Source organism: Chionomys nivalis, chromosome 23 (genome assembly GCF_950005125.1).
Source record: "Chionomys nivalis chromosome 23, mChiNiv1.1, whole genome shotgun sequence".
NCBI lineage: Eukaryota > Metazoa > Chordata > Mammalia > Rodentia > Cricetidae > Chionomys > Chionomys nivalis.
The window spans coordinates 33,315,235-33,340,980 of NC_080108.1; the positions used below are offsets into that span (position 1 = coordinate 33,315,235).

General features: G+C 37.3%; 1 long non-coding RNA gene across 1 annotated transcript in view; it reads right to left on the reverse strand.

Moving 5' to 3' along the window:
• Positions 1 to 12,187: 12,187 nt before the first annotated feature.
• The window catches only part of LOC130865076 (uncharacterized), a 42,209-nt gene continuing 28,650 nt past the window's right edge, over positions 12,188 to 25,746 (reverse strand). The window contains exons 4-5 of the long non-coding RNA XR_009056076.1: positions 14,279 to 14,340; positions 12,188 to 12,223 (exon numbers count right to left, since the gene is read on the reverse strand). This is a non-coding gene — a long non-coding RNA (uncharacterized LOC130865076). The remainder of the gene's footprint in view (positions 12,224 to 14,278; positions 14,341 to 25,746) is intronic.

Sequence of the window (25,746 nt, forward strand, 5' to 3'; positions counted from 1 at the left end):
AAATTTTCGCTTGAAACTGGCTCTGGAGACTGGGTACAGCTCCTACCCTTGGCCCTATATCGGGCTAGAAAATCACCAGGCCCACACAGCCTGACCCCTTTGAAATTCTGTATGGAAGCCCACCTCCAGCCATTGCTTTCTGTGATGCTGATATCTCTGATTTTGCCACCTCCCCTTCCATGCAAGCATTGTAGTTGGTGCAAGAAGAGGTCTGGAAACCATTGGCAGCGGCCTACCAGGAGGAACGAGAAACCCCCCTGAGGCCACACCCCTTCCAGATCGGTGACTCCGTTTGGGTCCACAGACATCAGACTAAGAACCTTGAACCCCACTGGAAAGGAACATACACTGAGCTCCTGACCACCCCCATGGCGCTGAAGGTTGATGGAATTGCTGCATGGATCCACGCATCACACGTCAAAGCAGCCCAGCCAGGACATTTCACCGATAAACAGGTCCCAGGGCCATCCTAAAAACTCCTACACTCTTAAAGCTAAAACTTAAGATTTGTTTACAATTGATTTTATTTTTATATTTTTTATTTGTCGTATGTCTAGGGACGGTTCCCCAATTCAAAAGAAATTATGTAATCAAACAATCTTTGTCCACACAGGGAACTATTATCTGATTGTCCCTAATGGGATTTACTGGGCTTGTAACACAGAATTAATACCATGCATACCTGCGGCAGTTCTTAACATGACTGCTGACTACTGAGTTCTAGTCCAACTCTGGCCCCATTTCACATACAACTCAGGGATTGTCCTAGAATTTTATGAGGAACACCACAGAATAGAAGGAGGTTTGCACGCGGCTCTTAAAGGAAAATGTTGTTTCTATGTAGATGAGACAGGAACAATGACTAAAATCCTTTATTAATATTAACCTTTGGGCCTTATATCCTAAACTGGTTGATCCAATTCATAAAGGATTGTCTGTTAGTTATACAGGCCCTTGTGCTCACCCAACAATATCAAGCACTAAAATAGAGCGACCCTCAAGCACGAGGCCAATGAGTATAAGATTAAACTCATGAAAAAGAAAAAGGGGAGAATGAAAGACCCCTGTTCCAGCCTGTAGCAAGGTTCAAATTAAGTCGCCTACATAAGCTTAGAAAAACAAATTTTAGAGAAACAGATAGGGCCCCGCTGAGCAGGATATCTGCAGTCAGCTAGCTCTGTAGAAACTGGGCCGACAGGAAGACAGCTAAACACTGCGACAGTCTGTCAAAATACCCAGAGAGCTGAACTTAGCTATATCTAGATTTTATGATTTTCCATAGAACTGCAAATGGATAAACAACCCTGTCCCATTCTCGACCCTAGCCCACCCAATATATAGGAACCATTGAAATGCTTGTTGCTACGCCATCTTTTATGTAACCTCTGAACCCCCTATAAATGCATGATGTATTCTCAGCCCGGCGCGCTCATTCAGCGGGCTGACCATTCTCAGCTGTGCTGACTGACGTGCCCATAGGCGCCTGTGTATTTAATAAACTTCCTCTTGCTTTTACATCCAGTGGCCTGGTTTCTGTCTTGGGTGAAGGATAATCCCTCAGACAAGACGCCCATTTGGGGGGTCTTTCATAGGGAACCTGCAATAAACTGGAATAGGAGAAATTCCCAGGAATCCACAAGGATGATCCCAGTGAAGATCCTAACCAATAATGGATTGGGTGCTTGAGCAATGCTTGCCTTGTAATCAGATATATACCTATCCTTTTTTTTTTTACATTTTAATTGATTTTCATTGATCTCTACATTTTTATCTGCTCCCCTCCCTGCCTCTTCCTTTCCTTATTCAACCGTCTCCCAAAATCCTCATGCTTCCAATTTACACAGGAGATCTAGATATCTTAAATTTCAATAGAGCCAAAATTCAGCAACTGATGGAAGCAGATGCAGAGATCCACAGACAATCACAGGGCTGAGCTCCCAATGTCCAGATGAAGACTGGGATGAGTGAGAATATATCCAAAGAGATCAAGGCTGTACTGTGAGTATACACTGAAACAGCTTATATGAGCTAATGGGAGTCTAACAACTCTGGCCTGACAGTGAGAGAACCAGCAAAGTATCAAAATAGGCACTCAGAATGGATGACAGTTGTATGGCTTAGGCAGACAGTGGGGTCACTGGCAGTGTGAGCAGAATATATCCCTTATGCTTCTTCTGGCTTTAGGGACCCATTTTATGAAAGGCTACCTAGTTCAACCTAGATATAGTGAGAAAAAATAAAAATAAAATTAAATAGTGGAACTGCCAAAATATGAAAAGATAGATAAGTAAGATGGTTTTAAAATTTTTCCTTCCTCTGAAAATGGTCTGTCAGTTACTCTAAGCTTTAGCCAAATTGGTTGCTCCAAAGTTGCAAATGAGACTGGGTGATTAGCCAGGTAACCACACGTCTCTGTCATTTATTACACATTTTGGAAGATGCTTGATCACCTTTTCTATTTTTTCAAGTAATATTATTTCCCGTCTCAGGTCTTCCATGGAATTGAAGACTAGATAGTCATGGTTACTTCCCTTTCATGACTAGGCCAAGCCATTTTTAATATAAGACTTAGACATCATAGGATAGGATAATTATTGAAACATTTAGCATATATTTCTTGCTTGACATTGTTTATGCTGTTTGTTACTCTAAATTTTATATGTGGTATCTGCTATGATTGTATATAATTTTACTTTGTGTTTAAAATTCTCTTGTTTAGATAAAAGGGAGAGGTGCTCTGGGAACTGATGAAGACAATGATTTTGAGATCTTGGGCCACTTTGGTGTGGTCTTGGGGTACTATAAAAATAGATGGAGAAATGTGCTCTTTCTCCCTCTTGGATCCTGGATTATTTTCCTGTTTCCTGCTCATGCAGAAGACTGATAATCTGAGAGTATACCCCTAATTAAAGAACTCTTTATTATACTCAATTCTGAGTAATGTGGGAGTACTTTATGGCTGTGCTCTACAAAATATTTCTATTCCTCTACTGCAGTATTCATTTAATCCAATAAGAACTTTGCTTCTTTGCAAAATCACAATTGTTGTGAAACTATATTATTTACAATACTGTTTGGCCAATAACTTAAAAGTATTGAAGTTAGTTCTTATATCCTAAACTAATCTATCTCCACTATTCTGTGCATCCCCATGAGGTCTTGACCTACTAGCAAGTATTGGTAGGTTCCGGTGAAGGCATCTGTCTCTGACTGGAGTTACATGACTTCTCCATGACTCCACCTGTATTTTCATATATCTCTTTCAGCCTGGCTTTACTCTGTTAAACCATTAGTTGAAAGCAGCTTCCTTATTAAAGCATGGCAATAAAATATATTCACAGCGTACATCACCTCCCACAGCACCTCCCCATTTCTTTCTAAATAAAAAGGAACAGTATAACTTTTTATCATAATTAAGGAAAACTATAATTATTACTTTATTCTTCAACTACATCAAAGTATCCAGAAATATAATATTGCCTAGTTTTAAAAAAAAGTACATTGTAAGCAACTTCAAAAACTCTAGATTTGAGAGAGACATCTCACTGCGTGGACAGTCACACAAAGATCTTCTGTAACTTTGTGGGTACTCATTTCAGCTTACTGAACCACAGTTTCTGGCAAACTTTTCCAGGAAATTTCAAAGACAGTTCCACCTGTACTGGCAGATTTTCAGTTACTTTCTTCTGTATCCTACAGAATGCCTTGCAGACTGTTTCATGAATTAGGAACACTGAAGAACTGTCTCACCTTCTTTAGGCAGCTACAGCTGTCATTTTTCTGTGGGTCCTATATGTCTAGTTCATACAGCATATCATCAAGCAGTCCAGGCAAGAGCAGTTTCTTGCCCAAATGGCTAGCAAACTCCATAAGGAGCCTCCTCGATGCCCATCTTCTTTTGAAGTAATTGGTGCTGCCAGGAGCAGATGGGTATGTGTCTCATTGTCACAAACAGTCCTACATTTTAAAAACATTTTGAATATCATATTCTATTAGTTTTTGAGAGGTCTGAAGAATAACTATCCATCAGAAATATATCTCTGTACATCAAGAAAACCTAAATAACATGACTACAAATGTGACTATTATAGATGACTCCCATTAACCTATGTTTCTTAATCATACATTCTATTTTAAACTAGCTGAACAACACAATACCTTAATCAATAGCATATATTCCTATCACACAAGAGCATATATTAATCAAGAGCATATATTCTTGTCACACAATTAATCTTAAATTTGTATCTTATATGTACGCAGATGAAAAATCCAGGTCCGTCAGTTTTTTCCTTCCCCTTGCTCCCTTTCCGTCAGCTGCTCTTTTGAATCATGTGATTCAGCCAGTCAGGCGGAGGATTCTGATTTGTGAGTTTACCCCTAAATAAATAACTATCTATTCCTCAATTCTGAGCTAGTGTGAGATTTCTCTTAAGCGTCTGTTCACCATTTCAATTAAGGACCCACTATTCTGAAAATGTTATTAGCTCACCTTTCCGCTGACTGAAGGAGTGTGTGCATTCAAACTGTTCCCTGAATATAAACCTCCTAGGAGAATGATACCAATTCCTCCAATAGAAACAAATCCTGTGGTAACCATGGAGATTTCTATCAGAGCCACTGACACATTTCTCCCTCCCATCTAAATGTGTGGTCCGGCAGAAAAAAAAAATGAAAGTGAAAATGGATGACAGAAAAAAAAATCAGTTTGACTCGGAACTGAATGCAATTATCAAAAGAGGAAAGCATTGCGAGATAAATAAGAGGTGATCATATATCCCATGTCTTGGGTCTGTATCCTGCTGCCTACCTGAAATTTTCCATTTGTGCCTGCTGATGGCTGATTGTAATAGAGTGCTGCCGATTACAGCTTACTGGTATCATATTCAGAAATGCCGTGTCAAAGTCCCTAAACACACTGATTAGGGAATCAGACACTTGAAAAATTTCAGATTCCCAGGTGCTTGAGGCATAGCAATTATCTCACTGGGGCCTCAAATGGCGCATAAGATCAGTACATCGCAGTTGTTGTCAGTTATTGATTCTCTAAATAAATTTTCATTTCAGAAAATGCAGAATCCAATTCTAACCAAGGAATCACAGACATTAACACTGAAGTCGTGGCTTCAGAGACTCAAGCACATATTCTGCACTGAAAACAGGAACAGGGGACTCTTAGCAGGAACATGGAGATTTTCAACAAACCTTGCTTTCCTATGTTTGTATTGCTTCTGTCTCCTGCAGATCCCTTGGACAGATTTTATTCTCTGGGGTTGTTTACAGTGAGGCTTTGACTAAAGTCCAGCTTTTAGCAGGACTTTAGTCAAAGCCTCACTGGCAAAACCCCCTCACTGCAGATCTTTTTATGCCATCTAGGAACCAATAAGGAGAGAGCTCGCAAAACAAGGACCAGAAAGCACAGGACTGCAATTAACGTGGTGATCTCATCCAGAGCTGATGAGTCATCCATCCGTGACTCCCTCTGCCCTGCATGTTGTGAAAAGAAGCAGGGCAACTGACAGAACATGGGATAAAATGCAATTTACCCTGTTTTTTGCCTACAGTTAACAGCAGACAAAACTGGCTATGTATGACATGCTGTCTGAGCGCGCTTGCAGCTGTTTTGTCTCCAATCTTACCTGTATACATGGAAGCCTCCATTCCTGTCTGGAGATTTCTGAATGTGATTCTGTGCAGTCAAGTGTATCTGCCTTCTGATTTTTTGTAATCTGTTTTTGTCTATTTTTTAATTATGTTTTTTATGCAGTAAAATTATAATTAAATATGTTACATATAATACAATAGTATGTGTTATATACAAATGTAATATACAATTACAATTTTCAATGTAGCTGAATTTTAATACATAATATATAAATAAGTTGATTAGAGTGTTGTACAAGGGAATGGGTCAATTTAAGAAAGAAATATAGACTTGAAATCCAATTCCAAATAGACTTGACTGTAATATAGTATCCCACATTGTCTTAATGAAAAAGAAATGAATCTAGTTTAATTGATTTCAGGAAAAAATATATTTATATTGTTAACATTGGTTTTTGCTTGTTTTAAGGCCTTATAGGTGTTTGCACACTTAACTTTGTAAGAAGTAGCCTTCATATTTTTGTTTCTTACAAGCAATCAATATATATAAAATAGCCTCTAAATAATAATTTATAAGAATTTATTTTAAAAATCTACTAGATTCTAAATAGTAGCATGTCTCTCCCAATTACATAATCACTATTAAATCTGAAGTCATTTTTTTCTATATTTAATAAAAACACAATTTATTTAAGGAAATTGCTTGTCCACCAATTTAAATCGTTTCATGGCAAGATACCCTGAAAATAATTGTAAGTTTCCTTCTCAATTAATTCAATACAACAAATAGTCACTTTAATAAGGGTTTGGTTTTGTTTGTCCTGCCACTATGCATAGCGGAATTTTTGAGCACTATAAGGATTATGTATTTAGTTACAATTTTTGAAAATTCATTCACTCAAATGTGTTTACATATTATTCAAATACTGATTTAACGCAGATATTTATTAAAACTATCAGATTTGAGACAGGTCATCTCCTTGAACTGAAACATACCATTCTATCATAAATACTCAGAAAACTTCCTTTTACCACACTTCTTGAATGTCCTGGAATTTTATAATACCAGCATGCCTTCTTTAGATTAGAAAATGTGCCTTCTAAAAATGTCTTCTAGGTTTGCAAATTTACAAATACACAAGTTGCTGAGAGAGACTCTTACCTGACTGTCTCAGGTTACAATGTAATCATAAAAACAAAAACGTATGATAATGACTATAACTGATAGACTGCACAGTAAACCGTTCTAAAGATCATTGTAATCTACTTATTCACCAAATATGATATGGTCCTCCATAAAGTCCACTGCTACATTATCTTTTCTGAATAGTAGGTGATAATGTGAACAAAATGGGCAAATGTCTGGGTTTTTCCTCTATCATCCGCATGCATATGTAATAAGAACAGTATGGAAGAAAATCTATCCCCCTCGACCAAAAAATGGATAAAAAATGAAGAATCAATTATACAATGGAGTACATTTCAGCTTTAAAAAGCAATGACATCTTGAAATTTGCTGGCAGATGAGTGAAATTAGAAAAATCCATCCTGGGTGAGGTAGACACAAAAAACAAAACAAACAAACAAAAAATAGCAAAGGAAAAAGACAGGATCTCTGGAGAAATTGGGAAAGTATGGTTGCAGGGAGAAAGTAATGCAGAAGGGGAGGAGGGGGAGTGACAAGGAGATGGGAGGAGAGCTTGAAGGAACAGGATTGTCAAGTGGAATATGGACAGAGACAACGAGCAAGGAAATAGGAATCTTGATGGAGGGAATAATTATGGGACCAGTAAAAATCTGGAATTGGAGAAATTCACAGGAATTCACAAGGATGACCCCGGCTACAGCCTAAGCAATGGTGGAAAGGGTGCTTGAAGAGCCCTTGCCTTGTAGTCAGATTGGTGGTTTTTTAAAATGTCATCATAGAACCTACATCCAGCAACTGATGGTAGCAGATGCAGAGATCCACAGTTGATCACAGGGCTGAGCTCCCAAACTCCAGATGAAGAATGGGAGAACTGAGAATACAGTCAAAGAGTTTAAGGCCATGATGGGAATACCCACTGAAACAGCTTACCTGAGCTAATGGTAACCTAAGACCACTGACCCGACAGTGAGGGGCACTAGCATACTGACAAACTAGGGCCTCTGATTTTGGGGGACAGTTGCACGGCTGGGACTGAGTGTGGGGATAGAAGCAGTGGGACCAGGATTAATCCATCCTGATTTTTCTGACTTTAGGGAGCCCATTCACTGGAAGGCTACCTAGCTCAGCTAAGATATAGTGGAAACAAAATAAAAATAAAATTAAAAAATGGAACGATGATAGACTTATATGAAATAAAATAAATACCTAAAGAAATTATCTGTGTAATTTATGTGTCTTTTTTGTTTTGTTTTTTCAAAGCAGGGTTTCTCTGCAGCTTTTGGAGCCTCTCCTGGAACTAGCTCTTGTAGACAAGGCTGGCCTCAAACTCATAGAGATCCTCCTGCCTCTGCCTCCTGGGTGCTGGAATTAAGGTGTGTGCCACCACCACCCAGCATTATGTCACTTTTTAAGGTACCAGGTAAACCTACATAAAGCAAAAGAGAACTTTTACATATAATATATAGTGTTATTTATCTCTGACTTTGCTTTTGAGTCATATACAGAAAGAAAAGAATACTGGAATTTTCCCTTTACTATATTTTCTTTATCCCTATAGGAGCCAGCCACGATGATCTGAATATGAATAGATCACCCAAAGGAAGTTCTTTACTTCCAACCATTATCACTTGACAGTGTAGGACTCAGCTATCAATAAATTTAATAGAGGCCTAACTCTCAGTAGTTTACCCTGAAGCAACACCTGGTTGCAGGAAGGACCATAAACTAAGATTACCTGAGCACAACCAAAGAACTTATCATCCAAAGGAAATGCCTAAGATGCCAACTGCTATAGATATGATCACCTACCAGCACACAGTCACCAGGAAACCCCTAAACAAATGTCATGCAATCAGGGGTCTGAAACCTCAGAAACCCCTTACCCATAACTTTACTACAATAAAAACCCAACTCTAACTGAGCTCTGGGCTCTCCGTTTACTCCAATACATTGGTCATGCGGAGAGACTAAGTTTGCAAACTTACAAAAAATAAAGCTCTTGGCTTTTAAATTTGGGACTCGCTCTCCTTGTTGGCTTTTGGGGGACATTGCAGATTTGGGCATAACAATCTCATAGGATATAATTAGAGTCACAGTACTTTTACTGTTTGATATTGTGTTATGTGCTTACTTCTTGTCACAGAATGGGAGGTGCAGCCTGACCAAGAAAATGGGCCTGTTCATTAATTCCACATTTTAATTTAGTTGTAGACCACAGCCCAATCTGTGGTAAGATATTAAGCATCAGCTGGGCAGGTTCAACTTCCATGTTCATGTAATTCTTTTTCCTTTTCTAGACATGAACATTGAGGATGAAATCACTACTGAGTAAGTGAAATATGTAAGGAATAAACATAGATATTTTAGAGTAAATATACATATAAAATAATATATACCAACATTTTTATGAGTAGATTTTAATCACAAAACCTGTTAAGAAGATAGTAAGGATGAATATTTATGTTTCCAACTCCATATAAATAAAATGTGATAATAAGGGTGTATGTATAAAACATCAAGAACAGGGCATGGAATATTCTTTTATGCTGTATGTATATATGTCATTTTGATTGATTTAGTAAAGATCCTTATTGGATTATATCTAGACAGTAGAAGGTTAGGCTGAATAACCCCACAAAAAAGTAGTTGGGAAAAATAAATGAAGGAGTCTCAGTATCGTGAGAAGCAGTGAGAAGGAGAGATTTTTGCTATACTAAGAAAACATACCAGTCCACATGAAAGAGAAGACATAAGAAATAAAATTAATATAATATTTACAAGTTAGCCAGTAATAAGCTGTGCTTTTACTGAAAGTTTATAATAAATGTTTAAATAAATAAATAAATATTTTGTGTGTGACTTTTTCAAGAACTGTCATGTGAGACACAAACTCTGCCTACTACTGGCATTCTGACATGGATTACTAATTACTACATAACAACTAAAATATATATTTAAAAGGTTCTAAGCAATCAAAAAGTTGAATCAAACGTGTCTTTTGAATAAATTCCTTTTTTCATCTAAGATCAATGCTAGTGGGAAACAGAGGAATGACAATTTACGAGATGGCTCATGGGCTGCTTGGTGGTGACAAATAGGCATATGGCAAGTTTATAATATCCATTAAAGGACAATGTCTTGTTTAGCAGTATAAATGAAGTAAGTTTGTTTGAATTATATGGTCAGCTTCAGCAGAGTCCTGTCCTTGCAGGGTTCATTCTTGCCCCAGAGAAAGTACAAAGACAGCCACCTTTCAAATATTTGGGATACACGCTGTATCGTAAAGAAATTATTCCTCAGAAATTGGAAGTTACGAGAGAAAAATGGCAAACTTTGAATGAATTTCAGAATTCCTGGGGGATACACCAACCACCACTGTGGCTCCATGGGACCCACCTAGTTCCTCTGCTTATTTGTAACAGTTGTGAGGCTTGATCTGTTTGTGGGACACCTCGCAGTGGTAGAATGATTTGTCCCTGTGGTTTTTGCTGATACTTTAAAAACTTTTCCTCATAGTGGATTGCATTTCCCTGCCTAAATAAAGGGAGAGGTGTGTGGTGTTATAACAACTTGTTATGCCAAATTGGCCGGAATTCATGAGAAAATTGCTTCATATCGTGAGAATACTGTGTAGGAGCAGTGTGAGAGCAAGTCCTAAGTGAGAGACTGGGAGGGGAGATGAAATGGATGCTGCAGTCATGTTAGAAAATTAAAAGGAAATTAATTAAATTGAAATTAAAAATTAGTGAAATCCATACATGGAAGAGACACTATTCAGAAACATTATTCTATTTAAAAAGATAGTAAAAATAGAAAAATAAGAAAAAATAGTCTTTCAGGCTAATAATTAGCCTTAGATTGCTTCTTTATTACCCAGTATTTATAATTATTAGCTTGTGATAAAATTCTGAAGAAAACTTGTAAAATATCCTAAAATTTCTATTTATCAACCTTTGTGTTTTATCTCTGTGTTCGTAACTGTGAAAATGTTTCTTCTTGTTGTCATTCATTCATACCCTGGAATCAGTACCTGCTCAGAAATTGTACTTGGCACTCTCAAAGTATTCTGACAGAATTTGGTGCAATCTTTCTAATGTCATAATTTCATTGTAACTTAGTTAATGTTGCATTAACTCGACTATGTTAAAGTTTCTTTTTTATAGGCAAAAATCAGTCTTCCACTGAGGGTGAAACTCTGTAACTGAAATTTCTCTTTTCCATTCCTGGTTCATAAAAAGCTCAAAATCTAGTTTCTTCGTAACATGGTAAAGGTTTTATAAGCTTAACAGTCTTGGAGATACTTTTTTCAGTAGAAAAGTATTTTTTGCCAAAATTATCCAAACTATTTCGGAAAGGGCTACATCTTCCTCAGTCTGCACAGAATGCAATAATTTCTGATTTCTCCCCATGCATTGCAATTTACAAAAGTGTTGTCTTCCTTCTAGATACCTACTCTTTGTTACACTAGACTTCCCAGTAAGGTGTTCGGTATCCTGGTTGCAGTCATCTGACTTTGTGAGTATATGCTCACTGTCTACCAGAAATGCATAGGAAATATGTTACATCCTATACGCTTATACAGATAGGGGTTTAGCATATAGCTGTATACAGTTGGTGCTCAGGTTTCAGAAGTGATCTTGCTGCTTTTGTTTGGGATTTTTACTTTTAAAACATCAAACAGGTTTTACGCAAAAGGAGGAATATAAAGTAGGAAAGCAAAAACCAACTACTAAGGAAAAAGACAAGAAATAAAATATGGCCGGGCGGTGGTGGCGCACGCCTTTAATCCCAGCACTTGGGAGGCAGAGGCAGGCGGATCTCTGTGAGTTCGAGACCAGCCTGGTCTACAAGAGCTAGTTCCAGGACAGGCTCCAAAACCACAGAGAAATGTTGTAATATGAGCAGCAGGGCTGCGTCCCCAGCATCCGGCCGCCCACATGGCTAGCTTATGCCCCGAAATAATTACATGGAAACTGTATTTTTTTAAACATTGCCTGGCCCATTAGTTTTAGCCTCTTATTGGCTAGCTCTTACATATTGATCTAACCCATTTTTAATATTTTGTGTAGTATCACGAGCTGGCTTACCAGGAAAGATCTTAACCTGTGTCTGTCTGGAGAGGGAGAATAATGGCGACTTAGTGACTCGGCTTTTTTTTTTTTTAACATTTTGTTTTGTTTACTCCGTCTATCTAATTTTTTGTCCTATCAGGGCCAAACAGTTTCTTTATTACTTAACCAATAAAACAACAGATAAAAAGATGACCCACCTCCATCAGAGAAACACTGTCTCAAAAAACCAAAAAAAAAAAAAAAAGAAATAAAATATGACCAAAACAAAACCAATTTTAAAAATAAGATGGTATATGTTTACATGGTTTAAATCCTCTAGTAAATATTGAATTTAAATACCTGACTTTGCTAAATTCCAAGAGTTCTGTCACATACAGATGTCAGGAACAATCCTCCTTGCCTGAAAAATGAACATTCGGGTTTGGATTATAATTGTGAGCAGTTGAGAACTGGATTATAACCAAAGCCTGACTGGTAGGAAGATGCTCTGCTGAAAACTGTATTAGCTTTCCTTGTACCTGACTGACAGAGTGTGTGCATTCAGGTTGTACTTGGAATATGAACCAATGAAGAGACTGATCTCAATTCCACCAATGGAAAAAAGTTCCGGTGATAACTTTGGTGATCTCCTTCAGAGTTGCTAACTCGTGTTCTCATGTGGGAATCCCTCTGTGCAGAGTGAATTTGTTTTAAAACGAGTGGTTAATAAATAACCTGTTTTGGCTTATGGTGGTACAGATTGTAGCCAGTCTGGAAATCCAAAAAGAGAAATAGAGAAAGAGTAAGCATAGTCAAGGTGACACCAGGTAGCTACTGAACGAGAAATATGCCAGTAATCCATAATCATGTGGCTATACACAGGTTATCAGATATGGGTTAATTAAAATGCAAGAGCTAGCTAAAAATATACCTGAACCATTAACTGAACAGTCTTGTAATGATTATAGATTCTGTGTGATTATTTGGATTGGGTGCGTGGGAAACAAAAAGAGTCTCTCCTTATCTTAGGGTGACCAACATTTGGCAATGTGCATCAACATAATTCCTAAGAAAACTTTACAAAGCACTGATAGGCCCACATAAAGGGGAGTCAATTGCAGCTTCTTGGTAGTCACATTTTTTTCAGAAAGGCTTTATTTGTTTAGCAGTGAGTAGAGGTATGTCTTAAAGAGACAGCTTTCTGGTTCATACTGGAAGCCAAAACTGCTCTGGATCTTTTGGATGGTCTTCTTGCAATGCATGTAAATGGTGTTTGTGAGGAGCAGGTTGCAAATTGCTTTATGGAGATATAGGCCAACAATGTCCCTAGTTCTGGGGCAATATCATTGTTTTTTTTTTTGTTTTTTTTTCTTTTTATTAATTTTTTATTTTTTTTTAATTAAAATTTCCACCTGCTCCCCGTTTCCCATTTCCCTCCCCTCCTCCCAAATATTGCCCCCTCCCCCCACTCCCCTCCCCCTATTCCCACTCCTCTTCTCCTCCCCCCACACCATTCCCGCTCCCTCTCGATACTGAAGAGCAGTCCAAATTCTCTGCCCTGCGGGAAGACGAAGGTCTTCTATCTACGTCCAGGAAGGTGAGCGTCTAAACAGGCTAAGCTCCCACAAAGCCAGTTCATGTATTAGGATCGAAACCTAGTGCCATTGTCCTTGGCTTCTCTTCTGCCTTCATTGTCCGCCATGCTCAGAGAGTCCAGAATCAACCCATGCTTATTCAGTCCCAGACCAGCTGGCCTTGGTGGGCTCCCAATAAATCAGTATCCTGAGTGAGGTATCCCAGACCCAAAAAGAGGAACATGGGATGTACTCACTCATAATCGGTTTCTAGCCATAAATAAAAGACATTAAGCATATAATTTGTGATCCTAGAGAAGTTAAATAAGAAAGTGAACCCAAAGAAAATCATATAGTCATCCGCATGGAGAGGGGAAGTAGACAAGATTGCAGGGCAAAAACTGGGAACTTGCGGGTGAGGTGGCATGGGGCAAAGGGGAAATGGGATGAGAAATATGAGAAGGGGAGGATGGGAGGAGCTCGGGGGATTGGGATGGTTGGGATATAGGAAGGGAGGATACGGGAGCAGCGAAGTATATATCCTATCTAAGGGAGCCATCTTAGGGTTGGCAAGAGACTTGACTCTTGAGGGGTTCGCAGGTGTCCAGGAATATGTTCCCAGCTGGTACCTTGGGCAACTAAGGAGAGGGAACCTGAAATGACCCTATCCTATACTGATGAATATCTTGCATATCACCTTAGAACCTTCATCTGGCGATGGATCGAGGTAGAGACAGAGTCTCAATTTGGAGCAACGGTCTGAGCTCTTAAGGTCCAAATGAGGAGCAGAAGGAGGGAGAACATGAGCAAAAAATCAGGACCACGAGGGATGCACCCACCCACTGTGACAGTGGAACTGATTTATTGGGCAATATCATTGTTTAAAGTGGTGATGAACATACCTCTCCAGTGTTGGATGGGGTTAATTCAACAGGCAAAGGCACAGCGATAATCTCTGTCATACCTGATAAACATTAAGAATAAAAAACTGTACTGTCAAAAATGATTAAACATATGCAATAAAGATAGATTCATTCAAAAATAAACCTCTGAACAAGTCATGGCTGTTTAAAAAAATGTTCTTGTCTTAAGAATAAAATGGTTATAGGCAGTAATAGAATGAAATAGTTTTACAAAATAAAACAAAGTCTTTAAAATTAAAGTAAAAATAACATAAAATACAGACACTCATAAATTGAAGGAGTAAAGATAATATATTAATGATAAAGTAATACAGCAAAAAATTATAAGCCATGTAAAGATGGAACATATACAGAGTATCTGGATTATGTATATTATTGTGATTTCTTTGAAGTTTTTGATGGCAGAGAGAAATTTGATTTTGATGACTGCTTAGTTAAACAAAAACATATATGTTAAAGGTTTCAAAATTAAAGTCTAAGGACATTTCTATTTTTTTCTTTTTTCTTTTTGTTTTTTGTTTTTCAACACAGGGTTTCTCTGTAGCTTTGCAGCCTTTCCTGGAACTAGCTCTAGTAGAAATCTGTCTTTCTCTGCCTTCTGAGAGCTAGGATTAAATATGTGTACCACCATCACACGATGGATATGTTACTTTGCAAAAGAAATCCTGCTTTTGTTTCCACAGAAGATGAGAACTATTGGATTATTTCCAGGATATTGTGGGTTAATGGAGCAAGATACCCCTAAAGGTCTCTATGAACCTTAAAAAATTGATCAACAAACTGCAGGAAGAAGTTTAGAGAAAACTACACCCAATTTTTAAAATTACTTTTTGTTTGTTTGTTTTCATTTAAAGTGGGGTATGTCCTTCTTTGAAAATTTATAGAATTCTGAATTGAAACCATCTGCTCCTGGCTTTTTTTTTTTTTTTTTTGGTTGGGAGATTTTGATGATAGTCTCTATTTCTTCAGCAGTTATAGTTCTGTTTAATTTGCTTATCTAATATTGATTTAATTTTGGTAAGTGATATTTATCAGAAAATTGTCCATTTCCTTTTAGTTTTCCATTTTTGTGGGGTCCAGGTTTTTGAAATATGACCTGATGATTCTCCATGTCTGTTGTTATGTACCCCTTTTCATTTCTTATTTCGTTAATTTGGATATTCTTTCTCTGCCTTTTGGTTATTTTGGATATTGATTCCTTGAAGAACTAACTCTTTGTCTCATTGATTCTTTATATTGTTTTCTTTGTTTCTATTTTGTTGATTTTAAGGATCAATTTGATTATTTCCTGCCATCTAGTTCTCTTGTGTGAGTTTGCTTCTTTTCCTTCTAAACTTCTCAAATGTTCTGTTAATTCACAAGTGTGGGATTATTCCAGCTTCTTTATGTAGGCATGTAGTGCTATAACTTTCCTCTTAACACTTTGCATTGGATAGGACCAAAGTCTACTTATACAAATTTAAGTTTAATTTTATTACACTGTATATGGGTACGTCTGTTGTTGTTTAAATATTGTGTATTAGGAGCTAATTTAAATGTAATATAAAGTTAAGGAATATAGATTAAAAGATATCATCTGTAATGATCAAAATTGTAGTCATGTTATGTAGGTTCTCTAGATTAGCAGAGATATAGTTCACTTAGATAAATAATCTTCAATACTTCAAAGACATACAAGATATAGCATTTAAAAGATTTTGAGAAGTTAGACTTTAATCAACAGTGGGACATGTCTGCTTCTGGAAGCACCAATTACTACAAGAAGATGATATGCATTGAAGAAACTCATGGAATTTCCTACAATGTAACAAGGCTAGCCATAATGCAAGAAACTGATCTTCTATTGAGTGCTTAATGGTATGCTGTATAAATTATACATGTACAATCCACAGAGAAATGATTGCTCAACTTGCCAAATGAAGGAGAAACAATACTTCAGGGTTCCTGCTTCATGAGGCCTCCAGATATTCTGCAGGACACAGAAGAAAGTGACTGGCAAACTGCCAGTGTAAGTGAAAAAGTCTTTCAAATTTTCTGCTTCATGGAAGTCTATCATATACTATGGGCCTGTAGATTGGGAGGAGGTAGCAGCTGGGCACCCCTTGTCAAAATTGACTAATTGTGTAGGTCCTATAAGAAAGTTGGCAGCTTCTTTTGAATAGAATCTATTTATCTATTATAAATCCTCCATTTATATCAGGACATTTATCATTTATGATTGTGACTCTGGTCTGCAAAGTAAATCTTGAGGCTAAATCTTTGGCATCAGTTTATATCAGTTGATTCTTGTAGCTTTTAAATGAAACTAAATTAATATTATGTTATATAAAATACTAATTTATATTTTATAAATTTGTAACATTTAATCATAAACATTCATATAGTTGAAATATAAAATATAATAAACTTATATCCATTATATTCTGCTACCAAAGTGCTATTTGAATTGAAGAAAGGAATGTGGGATTCAAGCCCTCTTCCAAATTGATCCAAAGGAAATATAAAATCTCAGAGTGTGTTATTTATAAAGAAATGAATTAAGGTCAATTGATCTCAAGAAAAAATGTTAAATATATGTATAATGTTAGAAATTAATATTGACATTTTTATGGAATTATTTCTCATTGCACAGATAACTTTGAATGTGGTCATTACACTTTTGGTTTCTCACATGGAATTAATATCCATAGTATATCTTCTTTATATTAATATAAACATACATTGTTTTGAAAAATTCCACTATATTCTCAACACTAAATTTTACTCCAGTTTCAAATACCACTCTAGAATCTGAAATAAATATTTTTTCACCCTCTAATAACGCTGAGTTCATTTAAGGTATTTTTTGTCCATGAGTATGGAGCCATTTGCTGGAACAAAAATAATTTCTCATGACAGAAATTCCTAAAAGAATAGCCTAGTTTTCCTTCTGAATTAGCTCATTAAATCAAATAGTGACTCTCGTGAGTGTAGGGATTCATTAGTTCTCCCACTAGGAATACTGGGATTTTTTAGCACTAGATATACTGCAAGAATTATGCATTAGTTCTAATTGTTGGAAGTTCAAGAGTACAAATATGCTACATATCAATCAAATACTGGTGTAGATGTTTATTAAAATTAGCTGATTTGAGATAGGTTTTCTCTTTGGATATGAAACTTGCCAGGCTAGCCTAGGTGTCCAAATTTATTCAGATGCCATCCTTTTCCAACACTTCTCAAATATTCTGGAAATATATAATATCATTACATGAGCAACTGAATATGAATATTCTAAAAATATATTCTGGGTTTACACCTTCTCCCTATCAGTTCACAGAATAGCCATCAAACAACAACAAAATAAATCAGCAAAGTGAATATAACTCAAAGGACACACTTCTGACCACTATATAGGTCAACATGTTCTACTTGATTCCTAGTCATCATTTAGTGCCCTGGTTTCTTTCATGTTTGAACTCTATTTTCTGAATAGTGAATATTAATGTCAGGAAATCAGCAAGTCCCTGGCCCATATCCTTATTATCTCCACACATACAATAAATAAAGAACAGCATAGAAGATATTCTTGAACATTCCATGAAAAAGTGAGAAAGAATTACAGATTAAAACAATATGCCTACTCTGCACATGTCTGAAATAAAATTAATGTATGATAAAATTACATGTGTCAATCTTCCCACCCTTTTATGGTAAAAGGCAACAATACATCAAACAAAAGAGAACATTTAAATATAACTAAGTGTTTTAAATGTGATTTTACTTTTGAGTAATTGCAAGTAGTAAGACAGAAGAAAATGTGTCCTAGAATAGTTCCCTTCGTGAGGTTTTCTTTTTTTTTTAATTATTAGGTTTTTAAAAATACCAATCCAAGTTCCAACTCCCTGCCCTCCTCCCATTCTCTCCACCTATGCTCCCACCCCACCCACATCCAATCCTCAGAGAGGGTAAGGCACATTGCTTTATGGAAGGTCCAAGGCCCTCCATAACTGTATCTAGGCTGAGCAAGGTATACATCCAAACAGAATAGGATTCTTAAAAGCCAGTGTGTGCAGTAGGGATGATTCCTGCTGCCACTATCAGTGGCCCCTCAGTGTGGCCATCCAGAAAACTGTCAACCACATTCAGATGTACTAGTTTGGTCCTATTCTTGTTCCTTCCCATTCTGGCTAAAGTTGTTAAGTTCCCATTAGCACAGGTAGACTGTTTCAGTGGGTGAACACACCATGGTCTTGACCTCTTTGTTCATATTCTCATTCTTCCCAATCTTCACCTAAACTTTGCAGCTCAGTACAGTGCTCCAATGTGAGTCTCCGCCTTTGTTTTCATCAGTTGCTGGAAGAAGGTTCTATAGTAGTATTTAAGATATGCATCTGTTTGACTACAGCACAAGTGAAAATCAGGGACCCCTCTCCTGTATTGCTTAGGGTCTTAGATGGGGTCATCCTTATAGATTCCTGAGAGTTTTCTTAGAGCCTGATTTCTGCTAGCCCTATAATTGCTCCCTCAATCAAGATATCTCTTTCATTGCTCTCATCTCTGTCCTTTTTCCATCTAGTCTATCCCATTCCCTCAAGTTCTCTTTATGCCTCTCTTTCTCCTCTCCTCTTCCCCTTTCAACCTACTTTCCCTCATCCTCATGCTCCCAATTTTATCAGTTGTTCTTGTCTGGTTCCAATATGCAGGTGGATATATGTTTTTCTTTGGGTTCACCTTATTACCTAGCTTCTCTAGGATTATGAACTATTGGTTCAATGTCCTTTGTTTATAGATAGTATCCACTTATGAGTTAGTAATACCATATTCATTTTTTGGGTCTGGGTTACCTCACTCAGATTAGTGTTTACTAATTCCATCCATTTGCAAGCAAAATTCAAGATGTCATTGTTTTTTTTTTTGTTGTTGTTGTTTTTGTTTTTTAAACACTGAATAGTACTCTAATGTGTAAATGTGCTACTTTTCTATATCCATTCTTCAGTTGAGGAGCATCTAGGTTGTTTCCAGGTTTTTGCTATGACAAATAATGCTGCTATTGTCGCGCACCGCACCCCCATGTCTGTGCTCTGTGTGCTGGCACCCAGTTTGCGAGCTTCCGGCAAGGAGGCTGGAGGTTATAGCCCCGTGGCACATTCATTCTTGTCAGCTGAGTGCAGGGAAGACACCTTCTCGCTCATGCACCTCTTTGGCATCCCTAGCAGCCCAGCTGATCCTGCTTCTGCTAAGGAACCCTTTGGCTAAAACAGTTACAATCCAGTGTGCTAATTGTAACATTTCAAAGGTTATTCAAGTAACCATTGAGTTGTTTCACCACATAAGAGGCAATATTAACAGATGTCATACAAATGGAATAATGAACAAGACATTTGTTGTACTAGGCATAAGTCCACCTGTTTCTACAATAGGGCAGTGTCTTGATTTAAATTCGCTCTGCTGCAGACTCTTCAGCATGCAGAGCCTGGAATTGCCACTACCTTTTCCTTGCACCGCTGCTGCATTCTCGGGCAGCCCAGTGGGGCCTGTGCTCCAGCTTGTCTCAGCTCCAGCATTTGTTGCATCCTCCTGGCACTGCTGTGGCATCCGCCAGGCTAGGCACCCATCACAGCCACCTAGCAAAGCTCTGCTCCCAGCTGCCTTCTAGCCCCAGCTGCATTCGTTCTGGGTCCAAACTGGTGCATGAAGTGGAGGGGAACTCAGGAAAGTAGGCTTGCTGCTCTGCAACCATTGAAGGGGCCCCACTTAAACTTTCTTTTAGGGAATTTGGGCATTGTCAATCTGTCTGGCTACTTCCTGCTGAGTGGGGACGCTGCATTCTTAGGGGTATTTACTACAATTTACTGCCATTTTCCAGTCATGCTCAGTCGTGGGTCCTGGCGGTGGGGGAGAGGCTGAGCGGGAGAGCGCGGCCCCGGCCAGCCCTGCATTGTTTACTCCCCTACCACTGGTGGCTCTTGGCAGTGGTCAAGTCGAATGGCTGCCCCTTGGCCTGACACCACTACCACCGCCGCCCAGCAGGGAGCACGTCGCAGCTTAATGCTGTCATCCGCCTTCACGCCGCCTCGCTGGCCGCCACTCTCCACTGCAACATTTCAGGAGGTCTTGGTAATTCATACCACATGAATCTCGAATAAATTCTTAGGCTCTCATCGGCTGTGGAGACAAAAACAGGACCTTCTTTCCAAAACATCAAATTCTTAAGCCCATATTTTAAAGTCAAAACACCTTTCTTAGCAGTTCCTAGAATCAAATGTCTTTCTCTAGTCCAGAACACAAAAGACAACACAATCAATATATCATACATCTGTATACATTTATCTTTTTAGCCATATACATTCTATCTTTTCCCAATACATACATCCCCTCCGGACAGGGACAACCCTGTTTGTTTACCCCTCTTTCTCGGTTGGACTTTCATTTGCTGCCAAACCGAGCGAAGGACGTCAGGATTAACCATATACCCCAATCCACCCTCACCTTCTGAGGGGGACCTCTCAGCGTTCCCTAGTTCCAGATATCTCGGCTGGGACCTTCAATTGCCGCACACTGCGCCCCCGGTTCTGCGCTCTGTGCACTTGAACCCTGTTCGCGAGCTTTGGGCAAGGGACTGGAGGTTAAAATACACAGACACACACAGACAGAGAGACAACGACACGGGTCATCCTTGAATTCCCCAAGAATGCCCCCTTTATTGTGTTCAGGGGCAGATTATATAGAGATAGCCACACCCCAGCCAAACCCACCAGAAACCACTCTGCTGCCATCAGGAACTCCTGAAGGTCTCCTGCTCAGAGCAGCTGTAGGCACTCAGATCAGGGGATTACAAGAAATTTAGGATCTGGGGTCTCACTGCTCCCAACAGCTATGAACATAGTTCAACAATTTTTTTTAGTATTGTTGAGGATCTTTTGGGTATACGTCCAAGAGTGGTATTGCTGGATCCTGATGTAGTTTGATTCCAAATTTTCTGAGAAACAACCATACTGATTTCCAAACTGGTTGTATAAGTTTACATTCCTACCAGCAATAGATGAGTGTTCCCCTTACCCCATATCCTGTCCAGCATATATAACAAATATATTTACCAAAAAAAGCTAAAAAACTAACAAAAATAGTGCCATTTCTGTAGTACACTAACATCGAAAGACTACTCAATTTCAAAAATGTCATTGCTAAAAGTGATTATATAATCATCACATTCTGTACATAGCTTGAGTTGTTTATTTATACATTTGTTCATGTAGAATAAAATAAAATAAAATAATTTTAGTATTTACTTGTATTTATTTTGACTTTGTAGTGCCAATATTTTATTTAAGGAGTAAACAAAAACTGTGAAATCATACAAATATACTGTTCATGTATGAAATTCTATCCTATGTCAAGAAAGTGAACACCTGCATTTTATGTATGTTTCTATATGTGTATGTATATGGAAACTCATACAGATATACATAATCTTATATAAATATTTGAAAGCATGTGAAATGTATCATGGTATCTTTGAAGAGATATTGTGTAAACTGATAAAGTGTTATCAGAACTTTCTCGCTCAGGTACTACTAGTAATGTACTATTTGACTGGCTTCTTGGTCAAAGGCATGCTTATAGTGCCACAGTGGAGCTTCACAGACTATGTTAAAATATTCTTACACCTCCCAATTTGATAGAAAGAACATGTTTTTAAGGTAATTATGAATTTCTTACATAATTATGTCATCATAGACTAGAAATCAATTTGTTCCTATTTAGAAACCTTACTGGGATTGATGACAAGTGGTATAACATAATGGTAATCTAATAAAAATAATGATCTTGTTGATGGAGTAAAATTTGCAGTAAAAATAATTCCCCACTCTCATGAGCTACATGACCTAAAAGAAAAAATAGTGAGCAGTCTTCTGATATATTTTTGTAATAGCATCCAAAAAAATATCAATGGAAAAAATCAACTAATTTTAAGAAATATGATTAAGACCATTACTGGGAAGGAAATTTCCAAATTTACTCTAATGGCCAGGAACATGATACTAATATGTGAATAGACTTATACAAAAGCAATTTCTTTCAACTTTCTCTAGTCAAATACAAAAAACTGAGTCCTAATTACATGCTGTTATATGCATATACAGTGCATCATTTGACCCTTATCAGAGATACATCTTCAGGCAATAATTAGCACGTAACACAAGGATATGCAGGAAAGGTGTTGTTTTGGGGGACTATTTTCTGATATTGCAATCTTCATCAAAACCCTACCCCAAAGAGGTGCATTTTAGTACTGAAAAGATGCAGAAAGATCACATCAGATTAAAAGGTGGCAGATGATTCCAAAGTACCAATATTTTCCAGTATCAAATTTATTATCAGACATATGAATACAGAATCTGAGAAAATAAGCAGGGGATAATATGTAATATAATTAAATATGCATTGAACTCTTTAATTCTTTCCATCTCCTTATTGCCTAAGAGTCCCTGATATATGGAGGGAGGGGCATAAATGCCTGATTCATCCGCCTCAAGCATGTTAATGAACTCTGAGGCTATTGTTCATATTCTATTGCTGGAACACCTTATACCCACAGGCATCATTAACTACAAATGCCATTGTGTTCCACTAAGCAGGACAAGTGAGGAAAGGGATGAAAATTAACAATGGAAAACTTTATTAGTGTACCTTGAATGGAGCAATAACCTATGGTAGTGAACTGGACATTTTTATGTCAACTTGGAAAAAGCTGAAGTTATCTGAGATCAGGAGAACATATTAAGAAAATATCTTCATGTTATCAGAAGACTCTGGAGAAAAGTTTTAGTATTTTCTTAGTCAGTGTATGATATTTGAAGTAACTGAAATGTGTCATGGTACATTTGGGGAGAGATTATGAAAACTGAAGCCCTTGTATTATGAAAGGATATGAGAATATTATAACAAGGGGGCCAATACACTGTAATCTAATTTCCTTCTTGGACAAGGGCATTCCTATATTGCTACACTGAAGCAAAAAGACCATTTCAAAAATATGTCTGCATCTCCAGTATGAAGCAAAACATCTGTCTTTAAAGTTCCTACAAATTATTTTCCCATAGAATAGAAATACCTCCATTGCTATTAGAAGCTTCACAGGAATGGACTACTTGAGAAATGACTAAAATTGACTCTACATGACAGTGACTTAAATTAGCAGAAAAAATTCCTCACTCTCATGAGATACATGGCATAAAAGTGAAAATCATAAAAAATCTTCAGATATCTTTTGGTCAATCTGGTCCTAAAACCATTGGAGAAATTAAGTAATTATGAGGATTATGACTAAGAGCAGTATTTTTAAAGGATAACACACACTTCTTTCTTTCTTTCTTTCTTTCTTTCTTTCTTTCTTTCTTTCTTTCCTTCCTTCCTCCCTTCTTTCCTTTTTTCCTTCTTCCTTCCTTCCTTCCTTCCTTCCTTCCTTCCTTCCTTCCTTCCTCCCTCCCTCCCTCCCTCCCTCCCTCCCTCCCTCCCTCCCTCCTTCTTTCTTTCTTTCTTTCTTTCTTTCTTTCTTTCTTTCTTTTTGGTTTTTTTGAAACAGGGTATCTCTGTGGTTTTTGGAGCCTGTCCTGGAACTAGCTCTTATAGGCCAGCCTGGCCTTGAACTCACAGAGATCCACCTGCCTCCCAAGTGCTGGGATTAAATGTGTGAGCCACCACCACCAGGCAGGATAACCCCACACTTCTTTAATGCACTGAAGACAGAGACTAAAATGATGACAATTATACCGAAAGTTTTCTTATTTCTGAAAAATCATATAGAAATAAACTGACTCCTAATGATATATTCATATACATATATTTCTCTCCATATCCTGACACACATCATAAATGTTAATTCTGGCACAAGTTTGGAAATAACTCAATGAGGTGAAGGGAAGGTCACCCATGGTAAAAAAAAAAAACAATGCACATAAAATTTTATAAAACTTTAAAAATAAGTCTGCAGTGATACAAAAGAAGGTGAATATTTGTGAATTTCATTGTCACCTGTTCCGAGACAGTGTCAGAATATTCAAAATTAATGATAAACTAAGTAATATATTGGCATGGTCTTCTGGAGTATGTTAGTTCATATGTATTAGTACCATTTATTATTTAAGACATATAACCTTTATATACAAATGAAAAATATGATGAAATAAATTTTTTGGAAGTGCAAAATTCATATTAATTTTCCCTGAGTCTAGCAACTTCCATCACCTAGATCTCACCATTGTAACTTTTGTTTTCCTCACCAATGCATGAGTTGAGAGATTTGGATCCTGCTACTCTTCTCTTGCTTTAACTACATTTGCACATCAGGCTTAGATTCCTCAACTTACCTCTCGTCTGTTTTATCTATTTTGAATTCTGTAAATCTTAAACATAATATTTATTCTATTAGAGGGTAACCTTGAGAATGCCGATAGCTCTGCTATAAACCTGTCTACTTGAATGACCCATAAAAGTACAACTATTCTCTCTTGCTTTAAAATACTCAATCCACACTAGGGGTGACTTTAGGTCTCACATTATTAAAATCTACCACTTTTTTACATTAGTCCTACTTGTTTAAAACGTTAGTTCATTGTCTCTTGGTTTTTCACATAAAGGAATAAAAATTGCTAGGCTGTTCATGATAAAATGGGCAGCATAATGAAAAGATACAAAGGCTATTTGCCCACCCAAAGCATAAACTTGTCTTCTCATAGAATGCTTTATAAAGTTTTCCTTATATTTCCTGGAAGTCTTCAAATCCTGTTACAATAGCATTAACAGTAAAGCTGTCTTTCTCTCAAAAATTTACCTGGAATGACTGAGGCTTCACTCCAACCTACCAGCATTGCTTTCTAGTAACTCGTTTTCACCACTTTCTTTTCTTATACTCTCTCTTATCTCCAAAACATAGCATGTTCCAGTATAGACTAATTATAATTAGTAAATTATGTCTTCCAAAAGATTCCCAACTGTATAAACATACTGTTCAAAGAAATCTCAGCAAAACTATGTATTCTCCAAGGCATTCTAAAGATCCAGAAAGTATTAGGGTCTTTCGTAAATCTCTGCTTATTGTATACTATAATCCCAAGTGACCCAGGCATTGCAAATATTTCTTCTCACACTTCCTTCGCTTACACAAACCAGTTCGCATATCAGTGACTCCTCCCACACATGTCTAATGGTTGATGTGTAATATTTGAACATTGACTGATTCTTATTCTTGTACCCAAGGAAATTCAATATTTCTAACACAGTGACTACTGTGGATTGATTGCTCAGTTTCTCTGTTTCAACAGCATTCATGCTGGAGTTAATGATATAGGAATGAGAGCATAAAGGGTTAGAATATTTAGTCTTAACATAAACTATGAAGAGATACTCATCAGAAATATTTTACATTGCTATAAATTGTGGTTTATTGATAAAGATTCAATGTT